The sequence below is a fragment of the Rana temporaria genome, chromosome 2 (genome assembly GCF_905171775.1).
Source record: "Rana temporaria chromosome 2, aRanTem1.1, whole genome shotgun sequence".
Lineage (NCBI taxonomy): Eukaryota > Metazoa > Chordata > Amphibia > Anura > Ranidae > Rana > Rana temporaria.
In genome coordinates this window covers 70,860,801-70,879,144 of record NC_053490.1, presented here as the reverse complement: position 1 = coordinate 70,879,144, position 18,344 = coordinate 70,860,801, and positions in this window count along the sequence as shown.

The following is an 18,344-nucleotide window of genomic DNA, read 5'->3' as shown; positions in this document are numbered from 1 at the left end:
AGAGAGGAGACCGATCTGTGTCTCTTGTACATAGGGACACAGATCGGTCACCTCCCCAGTCACCCCCCTTTGCCCACAGTTAGAACGCTATATAGGGAATACATTTAACCCCTTCCTCACCCCCTAGTGTTAACCCCTTCCCTGCCAGTCACATTTATACAGTAATTAGTGCATATTTATAGCACTGATCGCAGTATAAATGTGAATGGTGCCAAAAATGTGTCAAAAGTGTCCGATGTGTCCGCCATAATGTCGCAGTTGCAATAAAAATCGCAGATCGCCGCTATTACTAGTAAAAAAAAACAATAACAAATAATAATTTTGTCCCTTATTTTGTAGGCGCTATAACTTTTGCGCAAACCAGTCGCTTATTGCAATTTTTTTTTTTTACTAAAAATATATATAATACGTATCGGCCTAGACTGAGGATAAAAAAAAAAATTGTCGCAGAATTGTCGCAGAGGTGATCAAATACCACCAAAAGAAAGCTCTATTTGTGGGAAAAAAAGGACGTCAATTTTGTGTCATATGACGTCATATGACGTCCTGTCAGAACAATAGAGCATTCCGCCCGCCGTCATTTGACGGCGGGCAGGGGTGTCAAGTGGTTAAAAGTACTTTGGAGGGCAAGAAGATCAAACCAGTCAATCTTAAAGGAAATCAAACCTGAATATTTACTGGAAGGACAGTTCCTGAAGCTGAAACTCAAATACTTTGGCCCTGGAAGGATTTACCCCCTTAATAACCAGACAATTTGCTTGCGTCGCTTTAACTGACAATTGCACGGTCTTGCAACGTTGTAATTTTTTTCCCCACAAATAAAGGCTTCCTTTTGGTGGTATTTGATCACCTCTGTGGGTTTTATTTTTTGCGCTATAAACCCAAAAATACAGACAATTTAGAGAAAAACACAAATTTTTTTACTTTCTGCTACAATACATATAAAAAAAATATATAGAAAACAAAAACAAATGTATTTATCAGTTTAGGCCAATATGTATTCTTCTACATATTTTTGGTATAAAAAAACAAAAACAATAATAAGTGTATGGTGATTGGTTTGCGCAAAGGTTTTATAGCGTCTACAAAATAGGGGATATTTATATGGTATTTTTTTTTACTAGTAAGTAGTAGTAGTAGGCGGCGATTCATCGTTTTTTAGCAGGACTGCGACATTGTGGCGCAGACACCTAACTGAGAGTTTTGAAACATTTTTTGGGGAACCAATGACATTAATACAGTGATCAGTGCTAAAAATATGCACTGACATTGAACTAATGACACTGGCAGGGAAGGGGTTAACATCAGGGGCGATCAAAGGGTTAAAGGTGTTCCCTGATTGTGATTACTAACTGTATGGGGGACTGTGTGACTGGGGAAAAACACACAGATCTGTCTTCCTGCTCATCCCCTGACAGAGATCTGCCTAGTTTACTTTGGCAGATCCCTGTTCTGTCTCTGCGGGGAGCGATCGTGGGTGGCCAGCAGACATCGAGTCCACTGGACTCGCTGATTGGCTCCACCGCTGGCCAATCGGAGCAAATGCTAGTGCATGAATCGCTGTACCGATACGACGATTTGCGCAGCCGAGCCATCTTGCCGCAGTACATTTGTGGCGGGTGGTCAGCAAGTAGATAAGATTTTTTTTTAAAGGAATTTTAATACTATAAGAAAGCATTTTACTGAATAAAATTGATTCCTTCAGTTTGTTTTAATGTGATTAGCTATTATTGGCCAGAGCTAATCATATGGTACAGATGGGCTGTGATTGGCCCTGTCTGTACCATATGATCACATTGACCAATCACAATTGTACACAAAACCATCAATTGTTTACAACTGCAATGTGACCTGCTGTGATTGGTCACAGCAGTCACATGGTACTGGCAGTGAGCCGGTACACTGATCCGTCAACCGCTGTGTTCGATGGACACAGCTGGTGACAGATCTCCCCACAGCGCAGAACAGCAGCACGCATAGAGCGCAGGACGGGAGGACGTCATATGACATCCACCCAGATAGACAAAAGGCCTGTCCGACCATCATTTTGATATAGGCCAGGGGGGAACTGGGTAAGTTTATGAAGTGAACAGTCTCTATTCATTAAATAAATCAGACCAACTGTCACTTTACCCACTCAGGAGAATATGGTGGACTGTTCCTCTGTGTCTTCATGTCCAGTGCAGAGCCATGGACACTGCATTGGTTCTAAAGACATAAGGACCTTAGACTGCTGGTGAATGGAGAAGAAGATGCTGCTGGGACTGGTCCAGGCTGCACATAGCCTAGGCGCTCTCTCACTGCCTCCCTGCATTGCCGACGTACTTGCTAAAAGAGAGGACCTTTTGGGTATTGAGGAGCGTGTTACTTTCCCTATGTGACAGTGTCTGGGCCTGAACAGTTACACAGGTCAGAACATTGACACCAAACTGTCTAAGCTCTGACATCAGTTGACATTGGAGCTTAGGGAAGCGAGGATGGGGGAAGTATACAACCCTGGAGAGGGGATGGCCTATGTACCAACACATGGTCAATCTTTTGTATGTAATTTTAGCACATCTTAAAGTTAATGTACAGTAAGTTTATACAGGGGCCCAGATTCAGGTACGACTTGCGCGGGAGCAAGTGTGATTTGCGCCGCGCAAGTACGGATTTGCTCCCAGGCAAATTTGCGGGTGACCCAGAAAGCAAGCTAAGCCTGAAATGTGCCATTTTTGCACGGAGGCAGTTTCTCTGCCCCAGCGCAATTAAGGGGCAATTTTGCTCAGGGAGCAACTTGCGCTCTCATGGTTTTCCCTCAGCAAATATGCAAATGAGGAACTGCCACTGATTCATAAACTTGCGCGTGTGAGGAGCATTTTGCTCCCAAAGCGCGCAAGCTGTTTAGCCGGGGCAAATTTGCACTTTATAAAAGCAGGGGCAAGTTAGCAACAGATGGCCACAGGTCAGCTGGAGAGAAACTACAGCACTCCTCACCGTGTGTAGGGACTACAAACAAAAACAAAAACAAAAAACTTTGAGCATAAACTAAATATAGAAAAGCTCCTAATCTGAGCAAAAAAAAAATATCCCCAAAAAAAAATAATATAAGCATAATCAAAATAAATAGAAAAGGCTCATTTTTTTTTTTTTGGACATCCTTGTGCCAAGGGTGCCCCGGCTCTGGCTCCTCAGTCTGCGTGGTTAAGCCTGTGGTGGGGATGGAGCCTGGGCTGAGGATGGAGCCTGTGGTGGGGATCGAGCATGGGGTGGGGATGGAGGGGGGAGGAGCATCAACCCCTACTTCCTCACTCCTGGCAGGTGGTGCCTGCATGCTCTCCATGGCGTTGGCCAGGCGGGTGAGCACGCTGTTGGTTTGGGCCAACATCCGCAGCTGCCGGGTGGTATTGGTCCTCTGCTGCTGCCGGGTTACTCTCCCCTCCTCCCGCACAGCAGCAGTGTTGGCCTCCACCGCACCTGCCAACCTGCTCACCTCCGCTGTTAGCAAAGCGATGGCGCCCTGCTGCTCAACCATGCAGGTGACCATGGCTCCACAGTTGGCACTGACTTCCTCCAAGCTCTCAGTATCTCGTATCCCCCGGTCAGCATGCAGGGTGAGGGCCTGCTGCAGAGAGGAGGAGGTGGATGCCAGGCTGTCCGCCACCCACCTCAAGTCTCCCACCATGTCCCCTATATGGCGGGTCTGCCGGGCCTGCTCCTCCTGCAGACCTTCACGGAGGCTGGAGGGTACACCCCTCGTTTTACATAGAGCCTTTCTTGGAGGAGAGGCTGGGGCACGAACTGAGGGAGAAGAAGGGGAGTGGGCCACACTGGAGGGGGGGACACTGGAGGGGGGGACACTGGAGGGGGGGACACTGGAGGGGCTTGCCCTGGAGGGGGATGACGTGATGGTCGGGGGGGTGGTGGGGAGGTCAGGGATGGTGGGATCCTCCTGGAGGTACACAGATTCATCCAGGTTGAGGATAATGGACTCCTCCACCACTTCCTCCTCCCTAGATGGACTATGGGCGATATCCTCCTCCACCAACATGCCCAGGATCTGCAGGGGGCCTGACTGGACCCCATGATGTTCTGGGGATGGCGTGGGTCGCCCTACAGCCGACGATGGCCCAGCCTCATCATCAACATCTGTGGATGACACAAAAAAAATATGTTGCTGGAGCAACACACTTATCACATGTTCCCTTCTACCCCCTCCCATGATACACAGCAAATATGAGAAATAAAAACTTTTTACATCTTCCCTTCTACCCCCTTATATGTTCCCTTCTACCCCCTCCCATGATACACAGCAAATATGAGAAATAAAAACGTGTTACATGTTCCCTTCTACCCCCTCATATGTTCACTTCTACCCCCTCCCATGATACACAGCAAATATGAGAAATAAAAACTTTTTACATCTTCCCTTCTACCCCCTCATATGTTCCCTTCTACCCCCTCCCATGATACACAGCAAATATGAGAAATAAAAACGTGTTACATGTTCCCTTCTACCCCCTCATATGTTCACTTCTACCCCCTCCCATGATACACAGCAAATATGAGAAATAAAAACTTTTTACATCTTCCCTTCTACCCCCTCATATGTTCCCTTCTACCCCCTCCCATGATACACAGCAAATATGAGAAAAAAAACTTACCAGTCCCCAAGTCCCCAACAGTGGAGTCATAGCCTGGGACTCCCTCCACCTGCTCCAGCGCTAGACTCTGAGAGATGACCTCCTCCTCCGGATTGAGTCGCACAGAACAGGCTGGTCCTCCTCCGGTGCCCCTGCTATGCTTTCTGATTAGGACAATTTTGTCCCTGACTCGACGACGCATGTCAGTAAAAATTTTTTGGATGTCCTCCCAGGACCTCTCCTCAATGCCCAGGGCATTTATGTCCAATGTAATAGCCTCATATATTGCCCTCCTTTGGGCTACGGTGGTATTCTTCCGCTCTGAACCAAAAAGAACGGCAGTATGGCGCGTCAGTGCCGCAAGCAGTATATCCATCTCAGCGGAGACAAAATTTGCTTTTCTTTTTTTTTTCTTATCAGGAGGTGCCATCTCAGAAAAAAGGGCAAAATTACCTTGCTCAGGGGGGGGGTGGAACAAGCAGGATGTAATTTTGCACAGGACCTGCACAGGTCTGCCCCTATTTATTTGCTCAGTGCAAGCAGGTGGGCAAAATTTGCCCTGAAAATAGGCGCAAACCACTGCTGAGTGGAAAAAAGATCATTTGCATAGGGCACACCCACTTTCACTTGCGCTGCCTTAGGCCCTGATTTTTGCCTTACAAAGGAGCAAGTTAGCAGACAAAAGGAATCCTGAATCAGGTGGCAATCTTTCCAATTTGCCCCAGCGCAGAGCAAATCAGCTGCTCTTCACATGTGCAACTAAAGGGCAAATCTACCTGAATCTGGGCCATTGTTTCTTCATTTAGCATGGTCAGCACTAAAATAAATAAAATGCTATATGTTATATAACATGATACACACTATATTGTCAAAAGTATTGGGACACCTGACTTTACATGCACATGAACTTTAATGGCATGTCATTTTCTTTTGACAATATAGTGTGTGTGTGTATACAGTTGCAATAGAAAGTATGTGAACCCTTTTGGAATGATATGGATTTCTGCACAAATTGGTCACAAAATGTGATCTGATCTTCATCTAAGTCACAACAATAGACAATCACAGTCTGCTTAAACTAATAACACACAAAGAATTAAATGTTACCATGTTTTTATTGAACACACCATGTAAACATTCACAGTGCAGGTGGAAAAAGTATGTGAACCCTTGGATTTAATAACTGGTTGAACCTCCTTTGGCAGCAATAACTTCAACCAAACGTTTCCTGTAGTTGCAGATCAGACGTGCACAACGGTCAGGAGTAATTCTTGACAATTCCTCTTTACAGCACTGTTTCAGTTCAGCAATATTCTTGGGATGAATGAATAAAGAACTCTGCGCTATGGTAATAAAAATATAAATATATTAAAGAAGCTGCTCCCCTAAAGTGGTGTGAAAACAACTTTGACAATGTGGGGGGTGTATAATAATAAGGGAGCGCTAATAGTAAGTGATAAATAAATTCCAAATTCTAGCTTGAAACAATATATTAACTATAAGGTCAACAATATAATGGTGATTTAAAGTGCAGAAGATTCCCGACGACATCAATAGATGAAACGTACGTCGAGGCACTCCTGGTCACGTGACTCACATTCAACCACTTCCAGATTTGGCACAGAGGGGCGGTGGAACGCACGCTACACCTACCCACGAGAGTGAGACACAGTGCAGCTGGTGCTCTACGTAACATCTAGCTGCAATACGTTTGATTGCTTAGTGCCAAGGTCTCGGCACTTGCACAAGTAAGCGGCCATTTGGCTTTTGTTTTTAATCAGTTTTTTTTTTTTATCCATGATAATTTCTTCTGTTGGAGTCCATTCCTGGCCAGTCCCATCCAGGTACCAGTACAGACGTTAGGCCACCAACTGTACTAAAGCTCCGCCTGATCCTTTTTTCATACAAAGGGTCATGGTGGTCTGGTAAGTAGGCACTTACCTCTATCTTTCACCGGGTGTCGCCAGTTTGATATCTGTTCCGTGGTGATGGTGTCTACTCTCAAGTCAACCATTTGATGCATGGACTTACCAATGTTTATCATTTAGTGACCATTGCTGCATTTTTTGGATCTGTTTGCACCTATTTTTTGATGTTGTCATTATATAAGCACTTGCACTTTAAATCACCATTATATTGTTGACCTTATAGTTAATATATTGTTTCAAGCTAGAATTTGGAATTTTATTTATCACTTACTATTAGCGCCCCCCATTATTATTATACACCCCCCACAATATTCTTGGGATGTCTGGTGTGAATCGCTTTCTTGAGGTCATGCCACAGCATCTCAATCGGGTTGAGGTCAGGACTCTGACTGGGTCACTCCAAAAGGCGTATTTTCTTCTGTTTAAGCTATTCTGTTGTTGATTTACTTCTATGATTTGGGTCGTTGTCCTGTTGCAACACCCATCTTCTGTTGAGCTTCAGCTGGTGGACAGATGGCCTTAAGTTCTCCTGCAAAATGTCTTGATAAACTTGAGAATTAATTTTTCCTTTGATGATAGCAATCCGTCCAGGCCCTGATGCAGCAAAGCAGCCCCAAACCATGATGCCCACACCACCATACTTCACAGTGATTTGATGTTGGTGTGCTGTGCCTCTTTTTCTTCACACATACTGTTGTGTGTTTCTTCCAAACAACTCAACTTTGGTTTCATCTGTCCACAGAAAATTTTGCCAGTACCGCTGTGGAACATCCAGGTGCTCTTGTGCAAACTGTAAATGTGCAGCAATGTTTTTTTTGGACAGCAGTGGCTTCCTATGTGGTATACTCCCATGAAATCCATTATTGTTTAGTGTTTTATGCATCGTAGATTCGCTAACAGGGATGTTAGCATATGCCAGAGACTTTTATAAGTCTTTAGCTGACACTCTAGGATTCTTCTTCACCTCATTGAGCAGTCTGCGCTGTGCTCTTGCAGTCATCTTTACAGGACGGCCACTTCTAGGGAGAGTAGCAGCAGTGCTGAACTTTCTCCATTTATAGACAATTTGTCTTACTGTGGACTGATGAACAGCAAGGATTTTGGAGATACTTTTATAACCCTTTCCAGCTTTATGCAAGTCAACAATTCTTAATCGTAGGTCTTCTGAGAGCTCTTTTGTGCAAGGCATCATTCACATCAGGCAATGCTTCTAGTGAAAAGCAAACCCAGAACTGGTGTGTATTTTTTATAGGGCAGGGCAGCTGTAACCAACACCTCCAATCTCATCTCATTGATTGGACTCCAGTTGGCTGACACCTCACTCCAATTAGCTCTTGGAGATGTCATTAGTCTAGGGGTTCACATACTTTTTCCACCTGCACTGTGAATGTTTACATGATGTGTTCAATAAAAACATGGTAACGTTTAATTATTTGTGTGTTATTAGTTTAAGCAGACTGTGATTTGTGCAGAAATCCATTTCATTCCAAAAGGGTTCACATACTTTTTACTACAACTGTATATACATATATATTAAAAAAAAACATACACACACGCTTTATATAAATGAATGCTTGGGTTAACACATCAAAAGTCCTGCAAAGCAAAACCAATAACACACAGTTGGGTAGATTTACTAAAACTTGTGCACACAGAATCTGGTGCAGCTTTGCATAGTAACCAATCAGCTTCTAACTTCAGCTTGTTCAATAAGACTTTGACAATAAAACATGGACGCTGATTGGTTACTATGCAGAGCTGCACCAAATTTTGTGTGCACCAGTATTAGTAAATCTCCCCCAGTGTTTCACACAAGAGTAGGTTAAATAGTTCAGTTTTGTATAAGACAAGACAAGTGCCCTTAAATACCCTAATGTCCCACTTCCAACCCTCCACCAGCCTGTTTACATTCCCCTATTTAAAAGCTTAAAATCAAACATCAGCCAAAACAAACGAAAGATAACACAATGTACCCAGCACATCTAGTCTTTGGTTTACCATGAGAAAGGTGGGCTGCACCCCACAGAAACATTGGACCATTTTAAATGAGACTATTACATACACCCTTTGTGTGCTTGGTTTTTCTGTGCTGAAATATATACTGTACTTATTTTTTATATTTTTTTTTTACCTTTTTGCCATTTTAGCTCATGTATCAAGGCAAATTTTTGACAGTTTCTGATTTTCAAATAACCTCTTACTTTTAGCATGGTACCCACCCACCTTGTAAAATATTCCATGACACTGGCCATTGCGAAACGCTCATGGCTGGACACAGACACGCAATGTTCTAGAATGATCATTGTCCGTTCATCTTTATCAATGACTACACATAGGGAAGAACAGAATGTAGCATGTAGTAGCTATGAGAAGCAATTTCCCCCAGATCTGTGCAATCATTACCATATGTACCTAAATATATGGGGACCGCTATGGATAAGTAATGCTCAATTTTGTAGCGCATTCACACTAGCAAAAGTCAACCTTGTGTGGCCAACCTAAACAAGTAAGTAGAGTACCACATCAGCAGCAAATATGACCAGAACTATGCTAATTAAAGTAGAATATAACTGCTGAGAAAATGGCCCCCTGACAAGAAGATAGAAAATAATCCTCACTATATTTGTGTCCAGTATTAAAGTAAGGTTCATCAGGAGGAAACACAAAGAGTGGTCAGGGATGGGAAATCCGACAAACCTGAAGTCTTTTTGTGGCAGTTTCTCTTCTTTACAGCAGGGTTCAGCAAAAAGGGCAACAGGGGAGGTGAGCAATTTATTTGTATCAACTGAGTCTCTTTAAGCAGTAGCACCCTTCATGTCTGTAAACTTTTAGTTATAGGATTCTCAGAAGGGAACATTTCTAATGAAAACTACTGAACTGAGGAGTAATGCCGCGTACACACAACTGTTATTCATGTCATGGAAAAAAATACGTTTTTCTCAACGAGATTCCTTTCAAGCCTGCCTTGCATACACACGATCGTGAAAAAAATGCTTGTGCAATGAGCGGTGACGTACAACACGTACAACGGCACTATAAAGGGGAAGTTCCATTCGAATGACGCCACCCTTTGGGCTGCTTATGCTATTTTTCCCATCTCATAACTTGCTTCTGAGCACGCGCATTTTTTCTCCCCTCGTTAAAGCGTACACACGACCGTTTTTCACGACGAAAAACGATGACGTGAAAAACAACGAGAAAAAATAGAGCAGGTTTTAAATTTTTAACGGTCATTTTTCTCATCGAGAAAAACGCTCTGGAGCCTACACACGACTGTTTTTCTTGACCAATTTAAAAAATGCCATTTTTCTCATGAAAATCGTGTGTACGCGGCATAAGATTTTTTGGTGCTTTGAAAAGTCATACTTCCAACAAAATATGATCTTCTTAAAAAGCCAGCAAGGTTTTCTAATATTAAAATGAGAGTGTACTTACATTTTACTCACTTGCTTATACTTATTATTTATTCACAACGTGTTCATATTTATTTTTTCTGATAGTCAATTTTTTTTGACAGCTCCTCATAAGCCACTTTATCTTCATGACATCCATATGGCAGTCCATTTTGTGTGGTCTAATTTGTAATAAATAGTTCCCAAATTTGTGGCAGCAGTTTTGTTTCAGTTAACCCCCTTAGCGGTAAACCCGAGCGTGACTCGGGTGGATTTTTAATGCTAGGATCGGTATCCCCGAGTCACGCTCGGGGTGGACGTGCAGAGTGTGCAGCGGCGCGGCTTACCTGCTCGCTGAATCCACAGGCAAGTTACTTACCTTGTCCCTGGATCCAGCGATGCCACCCCGCTGTGTGAGCGAGCGGGTCCTCCTCGCTCGATTCACAGTCTCCCCGTGTGCCGCCGATCTCCGTTCCCTGCGGCGTTACGACGCACGGGAGCGGAGAACCGCGCCAAATTCAAAAAAGTAAACAAACACAATACATACAGTATACTGTAATCTTATAGATTACAGTACTGTATGTAAAAAATACACACACCCCTTGTCCCTAGTGGTCTGCCCAGTGCCCTACATGTACTTTTATATAATAAAAAATGTTCTTTCTCCCTGCAAACTGTAGATTGTCCAAAAGTGTCCCTTTATGTCAAAAATGGTTTTAGATCAGCTAGAAAACAGCGATAATAAATTATAATCACTTGCAGAATTGTGCGATAGCGATTTGTGGGGAAATTCGTCATGAAAAACTAAAAGTAATGACAGCAACAATTCTGCAACTGAGCAAATTTCAGTGATTTTGAGTTGATTACATTATTGAATAATTTTTATTATAATTATATTATTATTTGTTATAATTATTTATTATATTATAATTTATAATTTTGTTTTTAAAAAAAATCATACCCGGGATGCCTACAAGACTCTTGTTTGGTCAGATTTAAATGAGTTATTCCTAAGAATTACAGGCCTACAGTATAAAACCAAATGTCCTTGCAAATAATTGTACCGCTTTTGGTACGTAATTCCAGACAGAATCATACCGCCAGGGAGGTTAAAGTGGATGCAAACCCGAAAAAAAAAATATTTTGGCTGGCACAATGTATAGTATAGGATTTCAGATCATCTGTGCCCAGTCTTGCCACAAAGAGTTAATTCAGCTCTGAGCAATCCTCTTATCTTTTTTCAGTGAGATAAAACATACAAACAGAGAAAACCTTATCTGTTCTCCCCCCCTGCTGTGAGTGATAGGTGATTTACATATCTCATGCACGAGCCTGAGAAGTCATGTGGTCACTTTTCTGGGGTTTGACTGGATGTTAGTGATCATGGCAGAATTTAGTGTAAGAAATACACAGGAAAAAATGCATGCTAACAAGGGGAGTTTAGAGGAGGGCGGGAGTCTACTGACATCATGACTCCACCCACCGAGCTCCAGACAACAGACCCACCCACAGAATCTGCAGTTTTTCAGCTTTCGTAACAGACAGAGGGGAGACATTAGACAGGTAAGGATACATGCAGGAGGCATGTATATCCTTGTAGATCACCACTATGGCAGTAGTTTAGAAAGGATGAGAGCGGGTTTACATCCACTTTAAAGTGATATTAAACCTTTGAATTCTTTAAATTAAAATAACAAAAGTGTTATACTTACCTGCTCTGTGCAAAAGTTTTGCACAGAGCAGCCTCGATCCTCCTTTTTTCATGTCCCCCGCCAGCACTCCTGGCTCCTCCTATTTAGCGAGTGACCCCATAGAAAGTGGCTTTACATGGGGGTTGTCATGCTGGCTTGCTCCCGAACTGCCCTGTCTGTGTCTATTTACACAGACAGGGCGACCCGGGCCCCACCCCCCTCTCGCTGGTCACAAAGTTTGATTGACAGCAATCACCAATGGCTCCCGCTGCCAATAGTCTTCCCAATGAGGAGGAACAGAGCCGGAAGAGCTGCAGCTCTTACACACAGTGCTGGATCAAGCATGGCCTCAAGTAAGTATATGGGGGGGGGGAGTATTCTGTAACATAAAAGTTTTTGTTTACCTTAATATGTAGAATGCATTAGGGAAAAAAGCCTTCTGCCTTTACAACCACTTTAAAGTAAAGGGCATCTAGCCCACGGTGCATCTTGTAAACCAAAGTTTCCCAATTTTAAGTGCCAAATTCTCTGTGTTCAAGACATGATGGGTACACACATAAAGTTTTTTTTTCATTCAACCCAGCAGGCTGAATTAAAAAAAAATTATCGATGTCCTCCTGACAGAACTGATCAGTGCTGGCAAAAATTGGACATTACATGCTTGTTTTACAGATGCCAGTCGTGAGACCAGCTTATTTTGGACAGGGAACTGTACACACGTGGCAAAAGTTGCCCATTTCCTGAGGAAACAATAGTTTTTAGACAATTTTTGGTCTTGTGTGTACCCAGCTCCAGCCTTTAGATACTCAAACTGCACGATCATTTAGTTATTTTGCAAAATAGTTATTAATCAGTTCCCGCCCGGCCTATAACAAAATGATGGCCGGGCACGCCTTTCGTCAATCCAGGTGGCCTTCATATGACGTTCTCTAGGGATTGGGGCCACGCTGAGGCGCAATCTGTCACCGGATACTACCAGTACCATATGACCAATCACAGCAGGTCACATGACAGTTGTAAACAATGGATGGCTTCCTATCATGATATCCATTGTTTACAATTGTGTTGCTAGCTGTGATTGGTCAGGGTAATCACATGGTACAGACAGGGCCAATGACAGCCTATATGTACCATGTGATTAGCTCTGGCAAATCACAGCTAATCAAAACAAAATGAATGAATCCGTTTTTATTCAGTAAAATGCTTGCTTATAGCAATGCAATACACTGCAATAAGCAACCATAATGCGAAAAAAAAAAATCTCGATCACTTCCCCACTATGTTCCCCTTATGGGCCGTACACACGACCGAACATGTCTGCTGAAACTGGTCCGCGGACCAGTTTCAGCAGACATGTTCGGTCGTGTGTAGGCCCGAGTGGGCAGGTCTCCAGCAAACATTTGCCCGCCGGGCCTTTTTCCAGCGGGCAAATATTTCTGGGCTTGTTTTAAAACAACCCGCTGAAATCCTGCCCGCTCGGACATGTTCGGTCGTCTGTACAGACCTACCGTACATGTCCGAGCGCCCGCCATCCCTCGCATGCGTCGAATGACTTCGACGCATGCGTGGAAGCATTAAACTGGCAGGGCCGCCCACGTCGCTGCGTCATCGTCGCGGCGACGGCGTGGACACGCCCCGCGTATTGTTTACGCGCGGATTTCTGTATGATGGTGAGTACAGCCACCATACAGAAATCCCCGGGCAGACATGTACGGTGAAAACGGTCCGACGTACCGGTTTCATCGTACATGTTTGCTCGTCTGTACCCGGCCTTACTATGGTAACATTATATTGCTATGGTCACAGTGTGTTGAAAAAACTAAAATTTTATAAAAAAATTCAATATTTGAAAAAATAAATATATAGTAGGACTTATAGTTTTGTAGGTGGATTCAGAGAGAGTTAGGCCGGCGTATCAGTAGATATGCCGACCTAACTCGCAATCTGCACCGTCCTAAGTTTAAGTGTATTCTCAAACTGAGATACACTTAAACCTAGCTAAGATACGACAGCCTGCGCCGTCGTATCTTAGGGTGCAATATTTAGGCTGGCCGCTAGGTGGCGCTTCCATTGAGTTCGGGGTAGAATATGTAAATGACTTGATACGCCTATTCACGAACGTACGTGCGCCCGTCGCAGTAAAGATATGCAGTTTCCGTAAGAGATACGCCGCCTAAAGATAAAGATGCCCCCTAGGTGGCGTAGCCAATGATAAGTATGGCCGTCGTTCCCGCGTCAAAATTTGAAAATTTTACGTCGTTTGCGTAAGTCGTCCGTGAATAGGGCTGGATGTAATTTACGTCCACGTCGAAACCAATACGTCCTTGCGGCGTATCTTGCCGCAATGCACACTGGGATATGTACACGGACGGCGCATGCGCCGTTCGTAAAAAACTTCAATCACGTCGGGTCACAGTTAATATGCATAAAACACGTACCCCACATCCTCATTTGAATTAGGCGCGCTTACGCCGGCCTATTCACGCTACGCCGCCGTAATTTAGGAGGCAAGTACTTTGTGAATACAGTACTTGCCTCTCTGACTTACGGCGGCGTAGTGTAAATACGCCGCCGCAAAGATGCGCGCCCCTACCTGAATCCAGCTATTGGACTCTATAACTTTCCCACTGACTTAATAATATACACTGATTTAGGTTATTTTCAACAAGAAATGTAGCAGAATACACTTTGGCCTAAATTTATGAAGAACTCTATTTGCCAATTTTTTTAACGGAAACAAAGAAAAACTATTTTATTTTTTTCAAAAATGTATGTCTTTTTTCATTTATTTAGCAAAAAATAAAAAACACAGTCCAGTATAGAAGTGGTTAAACAAGATAAAGCTGAAAAAAATATTGAAACATAATCACATAGTACAGTTTTTTGATAAGTAACAATTCTCTTAAAGACTTAATTCAAGTTTTGTTTTTTTGTTTTTTTTAAGTGTGGGGAAGGCTTTCTACTATTCTACCATAGTTCCTGCTATTACCCACTATATTCAAAACAGGTAAAAAGCTAGTTGTATATAAAAATAACAGAGATAAGCATCTTCAAACATTTTATTTTACCCAGATCACACATGTTCTTACTAGAACTTATAAAACGAAACTTATAATTGGTTTTGAGTGGTTGTGATGATTACAACATAATGAAATCCCGACCACTTAACCATGGCTGGAAATGACTAAAGGAGTGAACATTTCACTGGGAGTGGTTGGTCCTGTATAATGGGGGCCGCAACAATCCTGTGGTTGCACTTCTGTCACCACTTTGCTTTTTAAACTTCTAAAAACATGTAGGAAGGGTGAATCATCTAGTGATTTCCAAGGATTACTGACTCATTACAATTTGGTGAACTGTTATGAAATATAATGACATTCTTTTATAATATATTTTTATAACATTTAGATATGTTAAATTATTGAGATATAATATTAAATACTGTGTTACTCTTCTTCAGTATTTTAAAATATGTTTCCACTTTTATGGAAAAAACATAATAATCCTGCACATCATTTCCTAAAAAAAAGTCAAGAATTTTCACTTTGCAAAGTGAATATTCACATAGCTTGGTGAAAAAAGTGAAGCTGGCTCACTTCAATCATTTGCAAGCAAAAAAAATCATATATTTTTTTAATTTCTCTTACACATGATAATTACATACTTAATCAGGTTAAAAAATGGCAAATGTCCATCTAGTTCAACCAATACAGAAAGAAAATATCAAAAATTGTGAAAATGGATTACAAATCTACATTAATAGAACCATAAATCTGCAGCTGATCCATAGTGAGGTAAAAACCCTTATAAATCATGATTAGGAATGAGCCAAATCACCTCTTGTTCGGTTTGCGCCAGAACTTTCAAACATCGCAAAAGTTCAGAGCGGAATAGCGAACCCTATTGAAGTAATTGGGCATACAATGGTTATGGGGGCCCGGGTACTGCCCTGAGGGACATGTATCATTAAAAAAAAAGTAAAAACATCGGGGCAGATCCACAAAGGTATTACGCCACGTAATTCCAAATTTTGCTCGTCGTATCTTTGTTTTGTATCTTCAAAACAAGATACGACGGCATCTCGGCTAGATCCGACAGGCGTACGTCTTAGTACGCCTTCGGATCTAAGCTGCAATTTTTCGGCGGCCGCTAGGTGGCGTATTCATCGAATTCCGCGTTGAGTATGCAAATTAGCTAGTTACGGCGATCCAAGAACGTACGTCCAGCCGGCGCATTGTTTTTACGTCGTTTGCGTTCGGCTTTTTCCGGCGTATAGTTAAAGCTACTGTTATGAGGCATACTCAATGTTAAGTATGGCTGTTGTTCCCGCCTCGCATTTTGAATTTTTACGTCGTTTGCGTAAGTCGTTCGCGAATAGGAATTTGCGTAGAATGACGTCACCGTCGTAAGCATTGGCTTGTTCCGGTTAAATTTTGAGCATGCGCACTGGGATCCCCCCAGGGACGGCGCATGCGCAGTTAAAAAAAAATGTTGTTTACGTCGGGTCACGACGTATTTACATAAAACACGCCCCCATTACATCCATTTGAATCCCGCGCCCTTACGCCGCCAAAGATACACTACGCCACCGTAACTTACGGCGCGAAATCTTTGAGGATTCAAAATAAAAAAAATAAGTTACGGCTGCATAGTGTATCTTAGATACGCTGCGCCCGGCGTACAGATGCGCCGCTGTACGTGGATCTGCCCCATCATTTTTAAATAAGTATTGATTTGTTGATGCTTAAAGTGAAAGCATAAAAATGAAAAATGTCTTTCAATATAATGCCTGCTGGGTCCCCTTAAGCCTTGTACACACGATCGGTTTTTCCGATGAAAACAGACTGTTTTCATCGGACAAACAGATCATGTGTGGGCCCCATCGTTTTTTTTTTCCATCGGTGAAAAAAAATAGAACATGTTTTGAATTTTTCCTATGAATAAAAAAACGATAGAAAAAAACGATCGTCTGTGTGGAAGTCCATCGGTCAAAAATCCACGCATGCTCAGAATCAAGTCGACGCATGCTCGGAAACATTGAACTTCATTTTTTTCAGCATACATAGTGTTTTACGTCAACGCGTTTTGGCACAGTCGGATTTTTGACTGATGGTGTGTAGGCAAGACTGATGAAAGTCAGCTTCAGTGGATATCCGATGAAAAAATCTATCGGATTAGATTCCATCAGATATCCGATCGTGTGTATGAGGCTTTAGTCTACCTGTAAAGTGGCACATCTGTACTCTGTGATTGGATAAATTCTGGTGTCTCTTCCACAGACTTTGGATAGAAGTAACAGGTGCCGAAAAATTGGTGTGTGGGTATCGGTGGCACCTTCATATCGTAACCTTATAGAGATATTCTTGATGAAAGCAAGAATGACCTTGCTGTCAAAAATTGCAATGATATGCATCTGTCAAACAGGTGTGGAAAAATTGGTCTTTGGGTGTCGGTGGCACCTTCATACCGTAACCCTATTGAGGTACTTTAAAGGAAGTAAGAATTGGCCTTGCTGTCAAAAATTAAAATGATATTCACATTTCAAATAGGTGTGTAAAAATAGGTCTTTGGGTGGCACCTCCACACCGTAACCCTATTGAGGTACTCTTGATGAAAGCGAGAATTGGCCTTGCTGTCAAAAATTGCAATGATATGCACCTGTCAAACAGGTGTGGATAAATTGGTCTTTGAGCAACCAATGAGCCATAATTGGATAGAGTCATTGTGACAGCATCTAACCATGGCTCTACAAGTGCTCTGTGTCCTGATTGGGAAAAGCTTTCATTGCTTCAGCCAATCAGGGCTTTCAATTCACTGTAAATTATTAGATATTTGTACATGTGAGAGAAAAACGCCATCCCTTGAATTTTCTTGTCACTGCAGTCAAAAATGAATGTCCAATTTGGCCACATTAAAGAGGAAGTAAACCCCCCCGAACAACAGGGAAAAAACAAATCCTGCAAGAGAAAGGCATACTAGCTCATTATGTGGCACTTACCTGAAATCGAAGCCCCTGAAATGCTCCTCGTTCCTCGCCGCTGCCGCCACCATGTCCCCTCGCAGATTCTTCCTGGTATCGCCGCTCCGGTGTTGTGATTGGCCGGAGAGGCGATGATGTCACTCCCGCGCATGCGCGGGAATAAGGCATTAATCAAAATTATGCCATTCAGAAAAACGGCACGCTCAGTGCGTCTGCACCGTTGTCTACATCGGCGCCTGTCATTTTGGTAAATATCTCCTAAACCGTGCAGGTTGTGTGGTTGGGTTTACAACCACTCTAATGGTTAAAAACATGAGTGAATACTCTCACAACATTCTTACAATGAAAAATGTCTAAAACAATTCTACTAGTGTATACACAGCTTTGAGCTGTTAATAGGGAATCCCCTATGCATCCGAGCAGGAGGCCTCTGCCTATGTTCTCTTTAGTAGGGACCTACTGCACGCACTACTGTTCGGTAACTGGTCACTGAGAAAATCTGCCTCATCAGAAGTCCTTCCTCAGTGCCATGACACCTTCAGCACGCAAACTGGTGTTTCCCCAGTGAGATCCAAACTCCAGCACACAGATTGTTTTTTTTTTCTCCTGTATTCCTTGTCCAGCACACACTCCCCAGTTTCTCTTTCAGAGACTCCTCCATATGTAATCACACACTCCAACCACACAAACTGGAGTGTGCAAAATCTGATGCTGCTGTGCATGGTAGCCAA